Here is a 12,934-nt window from a genome sequence, read left to right on the forward strand (position 1 = left end):
CATGTCTCATTCTTGTGCACATGACTAGCTAATTATAATAACATCATTTACTAAAACTGTTTTCCTTTTCCTAATGTGATTCAACCACCTTTGTGTTATAACTAAAGGTTAGAAACAAGAGTATAATTTACCCATGTATGTTCATATAGTACCTAAAAAATCACATGGACATGTATTTGATCAATAAGTTAATGAATACTATGATTTCTAAATGTGCATTTTAATATGCAGGAAATTGAAGTTCCCTTCAGACTTTGTTTAGTTAATCGAGTGGTCAACAGAAGAATTAAAACTTAACTTAGGCTCTTTCATTTGTACTCAATACAGAAATTGTCTATGATTTCTGAAATACTATCACATTTTAAATCATAGACACTGCACTGAACCTTTCTGTAAAACCAAAGTTCTTTCAAGCATCTCCTATATTAGGTAGATTTTTTTCAGCTTTTTTGCAGGCTTTCTGGACTACTTACATCGTGAGGTCTTATATAACAACTCTATTTCAGAGGCACAGAGCAGTCCAAAAAGGTAGGTTTCATTCCAGTGAAGGAGTTGGAACGATATGAAAGGGATTGCATGGCTTTTGATATCAGACAGTATTAGACTCTGAATGAGAATTTTTACCTGACAGCAGCTGGAGTTTAAGGAAAGCAGTTAACTTCTCATGTTCCCATTTCCCCTTTTTGTAAAGTGGTGTAATGATGTCTCCTCTTACCCCTTCCCAAAAAAATAAATGGGAAATTAGATGGTAAACACACTATGCAAAGACACGTACTGCTCTTGCCTAGCTGGGAATAGCCTTTTCTCCATATCAGCTTTTATGTTGAGACAGTTGTGGAACTGACAGTCCACCTGATGTCTGTGAGTAGCTGAAGGCAGGGGCATAGGCTAGACTTCAAGAGATGCCAAATACATACTGCACTGTCTGTTGGCAGCTACTTGAAAATGATGACACTGATAACTGGGAAAAGCACAGCAAGAAGTTGGTTGGCATCAGGAATGCACCAATTGAGACAAATCTATCTTTTATTTCTTGTATTCATAGTCAGTTTTATTAATAAGAATAATCAAATAGTTAACCAGGGACCACTGTCTGAGTAAGAAAGAGGCATTGAAATGCTTCCAGTATCTGTCCTCTGGCATTTTTAAAGCTATTTGATGTTTTTAAATAGCTTTATTGACATATAACATGACACATAATTCAGACATTTAAGGGTATATAGCTCAACAGTTTTACTATGTGGAGTTATGCATCTATTAATATAAGTTTATAATATTTTCATTGCACCCAAAGGGAAAAGCCCATCCATCTCTCATGGATTCCTAATTCTCCCAGTCCCATTCATGCAGCCCAAGAAAGCTGCTAATCCATACTGTGGTTCTATTGATTTGTCTGCTCTGAACATTTCATATAAATGGAATTATACACTATGTGGCATTCTGCCTCTGGTGTATTGCACTTAGCATAATGTTTCTGTGTGTGATTCATTTTATTGTATTCAGTATGTATCAGTACTTGTATCAGTGATTTTTCTCATTCCTTGGACCATACCTAGCAAGAAGCAGTTGACAAGAGGAAGGATATATTTTGGCTCACAATTTCATGATGAGGAAGGCAAGGCAGTGGAAGAAACTCTTGTCTATAACGGCAGGGACATGTGACACAGCTTCCTAGCATCCAGTGTGACTGGCAGGTAGGGCTAGGATGAGAATGGTCCTGGCAATAACTCTCAATTTCCTGACTCTGACCTACTGAGCCTGCTTCACTATCGTCCACTTCCAGCTATGTCCTGTTTCCAAAGATGCCATAGCCTCCATAAACTTCCACCATCTTGGACCAGAGATTAAAATATACAAGCCTGTGTACTACATTTCATATTCAAACTATAGCATTCTTTTATGAATAAATATTTGCTATATAGTTTTCAAGCACTGTCCTGCCTCACTTTTATGTACCTTCCATTTCATTTTGTTGACACAATCATGTTTAAGATGAAAGACTACTTAGATTTCATCAATTCATCATCTTTTATATGAAAGGAAAATCTGGATAACAAGATGCCAGTGTAGCACATTGCTCTGTTTGTTGGACAACTCAAGCCCCATCTTTGCCAGCTTACTAGGTTGTGCTGCATGTTAGGGCTCCCTTTAGTTTCTACTCTGAAATGGCATTAACCAATGGCTTCATATACCATTTTTGTAATATTTTTTATTTTTAAAATCATAAAATGATTATATCATTTATCCCCTTTCTTTTCCTGTCTGTAACCTCTCACACATGCTCCCCTTATTCTCTCTCTCAAATTCATGTTTTCTTTTTCTTTAATCAGATATATATATATATATATATATATATATATATGTGTGTGTGTGTGTGTGTGTGTGTGTGTGTGTGTGAGAGAGAGAGAGAGAGAGAGAGAGAGAGAGTGTGTGTGTTTAATAACATTTCAATTTCTAATTGCATATATTAATTTATGTATATCTCTAAATATACATAAATACAATTTGCTCAGTCTGTATGTTTTCTGTATGTGTGTGATTTTAAGGCTGACTACTTAGTGTCAGATACCATATTAATCACTTATAGAAAAGATTTCATGATCCATGTTTAAAATATATATTGGTAAATAAGAGAGAATTAGATAATTGAAATGCAGCATATAATTTCTGACCCAAATTATAAACAGATGTCTTCAAATGACCTTCCAGATAGCCCTTAAAAATAACAAATGTAAAATTATTGCTTAGACTCATTGATGACTTAGTGGATTCCATAGATTGTGATGTTCTGTTCTTACAGTCCCCCAAAACAAGAATTGTAAATGTGGACAGCCATCTGATGGCAATGAAGAAGTGCTTCTGTGCTGTAACAGGGGCTGTGCTCTAGAGTTATGGATGTTACAAGTCAAAATAAGGCTTTTCCTTTCCTCTCACTGCACGCCGTAAATTTTCTGAGACCTATTGGGCCAAAGTGACCCAGAGCATATATTTACATGTGATTGTTGAAATTCAAAATGTGGTAATTTAATATCAGTACTGATGGGATATAAAAGTGCAGTCAAATGTATTGGTCCTGCTGTTTAGGCTAAAGCAAGAAACCCCAGTGTGAGTAATGGTACTGTCTCTTCCAACCCAAAGGTTAAAATCTTATTTCCTTTGTTAAATTTCTTTCCTTTTTTTCTCCCTGCAATACCTGTGTGACTTACTATGCTATTACTGGAGTACTCTCTGACCTCATTAACATTCTTATCTACAAAGGAAAAGACCTGCCTGCCTATAATCTCTGTTACCTAGGACTTTACTATCATTTTCAGACCCAACCACTTCAAATATCTAAGGTTTCTCTTTGTGAGTGAGTTGGTCCCCTAATTGTGCTCAGTTCTGACATTACTAAATTTGTTTTGATTTACATGCTTCATGATTTTTTATTCTGGAAAACTAACCCCAAATACTGTGCTTGGAGGGTGAATGCAAATTTCTAGGATGTCCAGTCTTAGAGTATCAAGATGTAGCTATAGCAAACAGGTCTTGGCTTGTTCCATTGCCAAATAATTATGAAATTGTGTTTTTCAAAGAGTAAATAAGAAGGTTGTCATTTTAATTCTGTTCAGTACACTGTGGCTTTAAAATCATTGTGTTTAAAAATGGCAATAAAAGATCAACACATACACTGTAAAATTGCAAAAATGGAATATAAGGCATTTTTGAGATTTATTAAACACATCACAAGATTATTTTAACAATATTCCATGCTTTGATGGTACTATTAAATGTAGGGAATATCTGAATTAATAAGTCATTCTCAGCCCCTTTGTACATGAACCTCATATGTGAAAGACCTTTTATACAACCTGAAATGGCTGTGAATGTGTATGCAAAGGACAAGTGTAAGAGGTGAGAAATAAATCACATTTCCAAGTATACAAATGTACTGCCTTATAGAATCATCGTTGAAGGACTTCCACCCTGTCTTCTTCATGCAACCCCTCATGATGAACAATCATGCTTTCATAGAATTGTAACCTGGAATTTTTCATTAGTGTGTGTACAGGCATTGGTCCTTGTTTTTTCCTAATTTTTTTTATTTCATTTTACATTCCAACTACAGTTCTCCCTCCCAGCCTCCTCCCACCTCCCTCACCTCCTTCTACCCTCCATCTCCCCCCTAGCCCACCCCTAGTCCACTCCTTCTCATGGGTAAGGCCCCACCCCAACCTATTGTGGCATTTGATCCTTTCTATTGAAGACTCCAACCTACTTGAAAAAGTTTACACTTCTCCATGACAACACACATGGTAACAGTGCAATTAGTGAAACACAAAGTGAGTAAACCTAATTCTGTTAACTCTTTTATAACTGATGGATTCTGAAAATGAAATAACTCACATCTACTTCAGCAGTAACACAGGATACTCAAGGATTTTGATTCTTAAGCCTTCTTGTTTTGTGCAAGACTTGGACCACTATATATGAAAGATTACTTCACAGAATGGAGTATTTTGTCTATTTTACTCAAGGCCTACCATGCATAGGGTAAAGATAGAAATGAGAAATAACAACAGTTCTTCCTTGTTATCAAACAAAATTTACATGAATCGAAATGAAACAAAGTAGAATGTTAACTTCAGAGGTAAAACATCACACATTTTAAACATAAAACACCATGAGCTAAAAGCAAGTACTAACAACGTGTAGTGAGATGGAATTTTTTTGGAGAGAGAAAGGGGGAGGGTAAAGGAGAAAACAAAATATGGTGGGTAGAGATGTTCTGGGAGGAGTTGGATAGAGGAAAACATGATTAAAATATATTAAAATATCATGATCATAACCTATCATTCACATTGGAAGAAATGTAAGAAAGAAAGGAATAGAAAAGCCACATAATTTGTAGCCTGATGGGGGAGGTCCTTCTGTGTATATGTCTCTCTTACTGGTTAATGAAGAAAACACGGTTGGCCAACAGGGAAGCAAGATAGGTGGGACTAGGAGAGAAGGAGGATTCTGGGAAATGTAGTAAAGAGGAGAGTCGCCATGTGATCCCGGGATGGAAGGACGCATGCTGCCAGCGTCCTCGATGAGATAAGTCTTTATAAAATATATAGATTAATGGTTATGGTTGACCTTAAGACAGAGCTAGCAAATAAGAAATCCTAGTCATTCACCAGCAGCATTGTAATTAATATAAGTCTCTGTGTGTTATTTGGGGGCCCTAATGTGGTGGCAGAACTCAGGTGGCTGGTGGAAAGAGTTATCATTACAATAGCCTAGATCTTTTTCTAAGCTATGGTTTGCCTTTTTATTTATTTATTTGTAGATTATAAGCCTAGATATCTCAACTATTTTAAAACTGAATTTGATTGGGATGTTCATTATCTGCAGGTGACTTCACTACTGGTTTATGGCCTTCTTCCTGTGCTGTGTTTACCATTTAAGCCTTACCTGCTTGCTTAAATGTGCCACAATGGTAGGCCTGCTTAATGTCTCTGAACTAAGACAGAAGTGTCCCTTTGAAAAGACCAAGCTCCCATTAGAAATGGGTCATGAAGCAAAAGTCATTAACTCACTTTTGAAAGGGCAAAGCCCATCAATGCATTACTGGCAGAACTCCTATCCTGTGTCCATTTGCCTTTATTAAATACCACATTTAATATCTGCCTCCATGCCTGAGAGAGCCTTCGGGTGCATGTCTCCATGAAAAACATAAAATCATTAGGAAACAAATTACTTTCAGGTTTGTCTTTAAATGAGTACCTTAACTCTCTACACAGTATTATTCAGATATTTTATAGTAAACTACATATCCATAATCCTTGGTAATATGAAAACTAACACCAGAGTTGCTGGTTGGAAAACATTCCTGAGCTCTCTAAGAGTAAAATTCAATTAGTAAAGGCAATGATGAAAAACAGATTAAGGAAGGACTATCCCCCCCCCCCCCTGAATGTTAGTAGGGAAAATGACAACAGGAGGTAAAAATTTGTATCTTCACCACTTACCAAATGAAAGGTTTATTTAAAAATCAATATTAAGATAATAACAAAATGGTAGGGAATGAGCTCTCTATTTCTACGTGGCTAACTTCCCAGACTAATCTTGCAAGTTGCATTTTCAGAATGATCAGGCCACAGCGTCCAAATGGAAATGTCATAAATGAGGAAAGATTATCCACGCGCTGTAAACTCTCTTCTTGGAAGGAGGCATTGCAGAATCAATCTTTACATCTGTTTTTGTCCATTCTAGCTGCTAGGAAATAAAGACTTTAGGAATTGTTACCACCACGCTGGGCTGGGAGGCTCTGGGGTTATGGCAAAAGGATGCTAGAGCCAGTTCTGAAGAAAGCGAGATGCAACCTAACCCAGCACCTCTTTGGGATCTCCAGAGCAGATGGGAGGAAGATTGTGGTGAGCCATGTGTGCCCGCATCCTTCAACCTACCTGAGGACTGACAGCTCAGGGCTGACAGCTTGGCCTGCTTCATCAAAACATTCATATCTTCAATCTTGTTTTATTTGTATAAGCTTACACAGGTTTGTAAAAAAATATAGTTGTGTATTCAGATATGCAAATCTTTAGAATTGTATGTGAGAGACAACCTAGCTGGCATGTAAAGCACACACAGAGCTATTTAATAGGCAAAGGAAAACAATATTGTAAAAAGAATGACATTTTTGTCCTTTAAAAATATATTTGATTCTCAGCCAAGCAGTGGTGGGTCGCACACCTTTAATCCCAATACTTGGGAGACAGAGGCCTGTAGATCTCTGTAAATTCAAGGCCACCCTTGTCTACAAAGCTACACAGAGTGCATTTGGTTCTCAATTGTTACCTTCTTCTTCCTCCTTTTTCATCTCCTACTCTCTTATTCTTTTTTCTTTCGTTCTTTCCTTCTTTATCTAGCATTCTTATATTCATTTTTCACTTCACTTTCTTTTTACTTAGGACCGTATTAATACATATATTAAAAGTAATCCATTGTGACCCATTTCTACTAGATATATACTCATTGGTCATATATGTATTTATAATATTGCTAATTAATATGTCTATTTACAAGCATTATTAGTCACTTTCCCAGTTACACTAAGTATTACATTTTTCAGTATTATCTGGGAGCCAATCAGAGCCCCTTTTACTTGTATTTACGTAATCACACTACAAATGCATCCCTGTACTTATGTCTCAGAGCCTTTTGATGATGAAATCTGCTGGCACCAGAAATTCCCAGCAGGAGCTGTCTCAAGCCCAAGGTATCCCACACACATGGCAGTCTTCCCATGGTAATGGCTCTGATTCCTCCATCTGGATCAACTGCAGCTCCACAGGCAGCTACCACTTTCTTCCCTACTGCCACTTTCTTGATTCCATCTGGCTGTATTGAAAGTCTGGCTCTTGCCTATAAGCACCTAACAAATGTTGTAAGAAAGTGCCCACTTTCTTGGATTTGAAGTTGCCTATCATATTTCCCACCCATTTACACTGAGTCCTCCTGAGCTTATTGTGTCTTTCCCTGGAGCCACACATTTCCATATGGTCCAGAGGCTACAATAATTTCATTGGTAAGTGTATTCCCAGTGTTAACAGGTATAATTACTATTGGATTCAGGTTTAGTTCTGTCATCTTAACTCAGTTTTGCCCTGGAAATGTTGAATAACAATTATTGTGAAATTGATATGCTTTTTGACCATCATATTTTTCGTTTGTTTTTCTGTGTTTACAATTTCTCAATACCCCTCTTCAATATGATTGAATTTTCTCTTTCTAGCTTACAATTTACTCATTTCACTTTTAAAAAATAAGTTTCTAGTTGAAATAGAATTATATCACGTTCTCTCTTCTTCTTTGCCCCAATCCCTTTCAGATACTCTCCATCAACCTGGCCCATGCCCCCCACTCTCAAGATGGTAGCCACTTTTTTAAAGTCATCATTATTGGAATGCATGCATACACATATATACACACTATATATATATATATATATATATATATATATCTGCTGAGTCTCTCTCTCTCTATTTGCTGTTTGAATATGTATGGTTCGAGGGATGGCTACTCAGTAAAGGACAACTAATAACAGGTCCTATCCTTAGGAGAGGCTAATTTTCCTTCTCCCAGCAGTCATTAGTTGGGTGTAGTTTTCCCTATTGTTGGGACCCTGTGAAATTTCTCCTCCCTTCTATGTTAAAATATTTGTTGATATTGCCTTTGTTCTAGTCTTACTTATGCAACCATTTTGAAAATATGATTTTAATTGAAAAAATAAAACATACTTTCCTCCCACAATTTCCCCCCTCCAGAACACCAGGAAGTCCACTGTGATATGATGTGTCCTAGAAATGGCTGACAAATGTTGGTAAGGTTGTGAAGAAGTAGGAACACACATTCATTGTTGGTGAGAATGCAAACTAGTACAACTACTTTTAAAATCAGTACAGAGAAGCCTAGAAAAACTAAAACTAATATTAACATATGACCCAGCTATAGCACTCCATGTCATATGGCCAGAGTATTTGGTATCCTATTCCACAGATATTTCCTCAGCCATGTCCATTGTTTCACTATTCCCAATAGCCAGGAAATGGAAACAACCTAAATGCCCTTTAAGAGATGAATAGATAATGAAAATATGGCGTATATACATAATATATTTTCTTGTGATAACTTCAGTACTTATTTTAGTATCTATAGTCTTTTATTCTGTTTTTATTATTTGCCCAGATTTGTAAATATTTAGATCTTTCTTCTAACACAGTAAGTGCTGGGTTCTTTCTAAATCTTTTATCTTGTCTTAACCATGCTTTATTATTCATATGTTCATTTTAGATTGTGTAGGACACAGTTCTTTTCATTCTATTCATTCACACGTAGCTTTATTTGTCTAACATAATAGTAGTATTACATACTTTTTATTTTATACTATCTTCTGTTTTAGGTCTTAAAGATGTATTTTAAATTAGGACAATTTTATGATAAAACTTCTAACATCTTTTAGGTTTAAATAGTTTTATTAAGCCTTCCTTTTGTCAAGTGTGTTGATAAAGATCTGTAATGCCAGATAATTAGGATTTTGTCTGAAGGATAACAAGTTCAAGGCCTGCCTAAGCTACAGAGTGAGTTCAAGGCCAAGTTGCGTGACTCAATGAGACGTAGTCTCAAAATAAAAATAAAACAAAAATCAAGGCACAGATATAATTCAAGCACTAGAATGCTTGCCTCGGATCAATACTCAGTACTAGGGAGAACAGCTCTCTATATGATAACTTGCCAAATTCAAAAAGATTAAGTTTCCTGTTCATTTTGCAGCTTTGAAGACAATTGTGAATGACCTGCTTTATTAGTTTAGTGATGAGAAGACTACTGCTAGTAGGATTCATAATTCTTTGTAGATTCTCTGACAGTCATCCTTACTGTTGAAACACTGCTTTTCATAGTTGAGGAAGTGTCTTGCTTAGCAGTCTTATCTGGCTGAGCAAGCCAGGCTGGCATTAAACTCACAGCCACCTTCCCACTGGGATGACAGGTCTGCCTCATCATGCCTGGCTTTCCTGCTGAAATACTTTCAATTTTCCCTCCCCTTTGAAGTCTTAGCTCCCATTAAAATTGCCAAATGTGAATTTTTCATTATTCCTCCATTTGGTTCCTTATAAACTGTTCATTCAAAGCCTTTTAAACTTCTTTAATTCTGAAAATTGTCCATGAGTTCTTCACATTTTCCTCTTTGTTTTTCTCTACTCTTGGGCCTTGTTCAGACATTGTTATTCACAGTATTCTCTGTTTTCTACCATTTATTCCCTTTACTATCTTCCTTTACTAAGTCCTCCTCAAAGAGATCGTTAATTTGAGATTTACACTCATTTACTTTTTACTTGTACTCAATGAAATATTTCCACTACCACCTATTATTTTATTTAGGTCAACGGTTTCACTTTCTCATTTGACAATTACTTTACATATTATTTCATGGGGCTTCTTCTTGTTTCATTCTACTCATACCTTATTATTTTAATGGTGGCATTCATTGTTAAAAATCCATAATCAATGTGTTTTAATAATTGTCATATACAGAATACATAATATTAATTTTTGTGTCTCTTTTCTTTCATCTTGGAACTGATGGTTATAGTCCGAGCCATGATCTGTGCCCATCTCAGGTTAATAAAAGGGAAAGATGGTGAGTTCATGTAGTGTGGGGAGCCCTGGCACCATGCAATCTCAAAGGTACAATGACAATTTCACAAGTCCATTCTCAGATCAGGCTTTTATGCAAACCTTTGCAACAAAGCTCTATTGAGAATGGATATTTTCTGTAGAATCTAATCAACCAACCCAAACAATGGTGAAAGATCAAAGAAGGAAATAAGTGAATGTCTTAGAAATGCAGTAAGTCCACAACTTAAAAAAGAGCAAAAAATCAGGAAGATTTCTGACCAGCTTTACTATAAGTTCAGGACACAACTTGAGCCACAACTTGGGCTCTTCCTTCCTTCCTTCCTTCCCCCTTCCTTCCTGTCTCCTTGTTTTCTTTCTTGATCCCATTTCAGTAATCTTACTAGTAGAACTTTTCTTGTCTTTATGGACTTAGGTTTTAGTGTTGGCAAAGATCTTATCAGGTTGCTTTTAGTGGAAGTAATTGTAGAAATAAATGCATAGAGAGGCAGAAGATATGCTCTTGATCATATCTTGTCAAATAAGAAATGTGTATTCTTCTCCTAGAAATGCTAACATAAAATAAAAAAAGTAATTCCATCTTTTTTCTAAGCCCAGTCTTAAATAGATTTTGGGTTTAAATTGTCTGCTTTCCTAAATAAATTCTAAAATAATTTAGGTTTGCTTGAACCTTTCTTGGTCCTTGCTTACATTTCTGCCTCTTATATCTTTCACCTATATGCTCCAGCTAGAATCACAAAATATATATCTGGAAACAACTAATACAAAACATCATGTTAAAATCATTGCAGATGCTCTCTCAGTATGGAATATTTTGCTTCATACTTCATTATTATGTCCTTTTCCCATCATTTATATGTTCATGCTGAATAAGATTTTTTATGTACTCTGCTTAAACCCATTAAAATAATGTCTACTTGGATTTTCTTCCCCTGGAATGTATGGTCCTTTGGATCCAAGGATGTGAACTTGCGTATTGTCATATCCAACACTGCCCCTAAGTTGTTTGGGTAATTTTAATTGGAAGTAGCCATTCTCTAATCTTCACTGACCTGTGCTCTAATGTACATTTTAACTCTTCAATCAAGATCTTAAGGTTTAGTGTCAAATCTCAGTTCAAGTTACTCCTCGATTCCTTAAAGTTAAATTACTATGCTAGTAAATTTTAGTAAGGTTTTTTCTCTACATTTTTAAACTTAAATTAGAAACAAGCTTGTTTTACATGTCAATCCCAGTTCCCTCTCCCTCCTTCCCTCCACTATGCCCACTAACTCCCTATCCCATGCCCTTTCTGCTCCCCAGGGAGGGTGAGGCCTTCCATGAGGGATCTTAAAAGTCTGTCATATCATTTGGAGCAGGCAGCCTTCAGAATGGGAAAAGATATTCACCAAACCCACATCTGACAGAGGGCTGATCTCCAAAATTTACAAAGAACTCAAAAAGCTAGTCTCCAAAACACCAAATAATCCAATTAAAAAGTGGGGTACAGAACTAAATAGACAATTCTCAATAGAGGAGTCTAAAATGGCTGATAGACACTTAAGAAAGTACTCAACATCCTTAGCCATCAGGGAAATGCAGATTAAAACAACTCTGAGATACCATCTTACTCCTGTCAGAATGGCTAAAATCAAAAACACCAATGACAGTTTATGCTGGAGAGGAAGTAGAGGAAGGGGAACACTCCTACACTGCTGGTGGGAGTGCCAACATGAACAGCCACTTTTGAAATCAGTATGGAGATTCCTCAGGAATATGGGAATCAGTCTTCCACAAGATCCAGAAATTCCACTCTTAGGCTAGTAAGGCTTTTTTTTTAAGGCTCTTAAAAAGGACTTACTTATTTAATAAAACAAATTTTGTTATATTGTGTGTGTTAGTATTCAAGCATCTGTACTGGCCTGCCCTCTTGGTCCTGATGGGATATGTCCTCAGCTGCTGCCACTAAAAACACCTCCTGTGCACATTCAATTTACTAAGTATTCTTTTAAAAGGTGGACCTTGCCCACCTCCTCTCTCCCTCTCCCTCTCCCCTTCTTTTTCTGTTCCTATCTCTCTCTCTGCTTCTCTGCCTGTCTCTCTGTCTCCCCCCATGCCCTCTCTTCTTTTCTGCTGCTCCTGCCTCCAGAGGCCAATCTCCTCCCATCCACTACCCCCTTTTCTCATTTCCTTCAAAAAACCACCATGTGAGTTCTTTGGCATGGTGTCTTTCTCTCTTTCGCCGCTTTTTCTTTTTTTTTACAACCGTGTGTGTGTGTGTGTGTGTGTGTGTGTGTGTGTGTGTGTGTGTATGTGTGTGTGTGTGTGTTAACATGAGCACAGATGTCAAGTAATTTATATGGGGGTCTAATGACACCTTGAGGTATAGGTTCTTTCTCTCTACTCTGTGGAATCAAGCTCAGGTTTCTGATTGTAAGAACAAAACCTTACACAGCATTGCTGGCAAAAACATTAATACTGTAAAGTGCTAAACATTTTTCCAATATAGGAGGTTATCAATTATATATATATATGAAGTAAACTATCCATAAAGTATCAATTATTATAACTTGTAACAATTAGTGATGATAATTCAAGATCTGGTTAATTTCCTTAAAACAAATAACAGAAGTGGAGCCAGAATGGTGGTGCATACATGTAATCTCAGCATTGCAGAGGCAAGGTCAGGAGGATCAGGAATTCAGGTCATTGTAGAATACACAGTGAGACTGTCTCAAAAACAAACAAAAGGTAAGGAATATTAAAGATAACTTTGATAGTTTCAAAATCT

The sequence above is a fragment of the Cricetulus griseus genome, assembly GCF_003668045.3.
Source record: "Cricetulus griseus strain 17A/GY chromosome 1 unlocalized genomic scaffold, alternate assembly CriGri-PICRH-1.0 chr1_1, whole genome shotgun sequence".
NCBI classification, from domain to species: domain Eukaryota; kingdom Metazoa; phylum Chordata; class Mammalia; order Rodentia; family Cricetidae; genus Cricetulus; species Cricetulus griseus.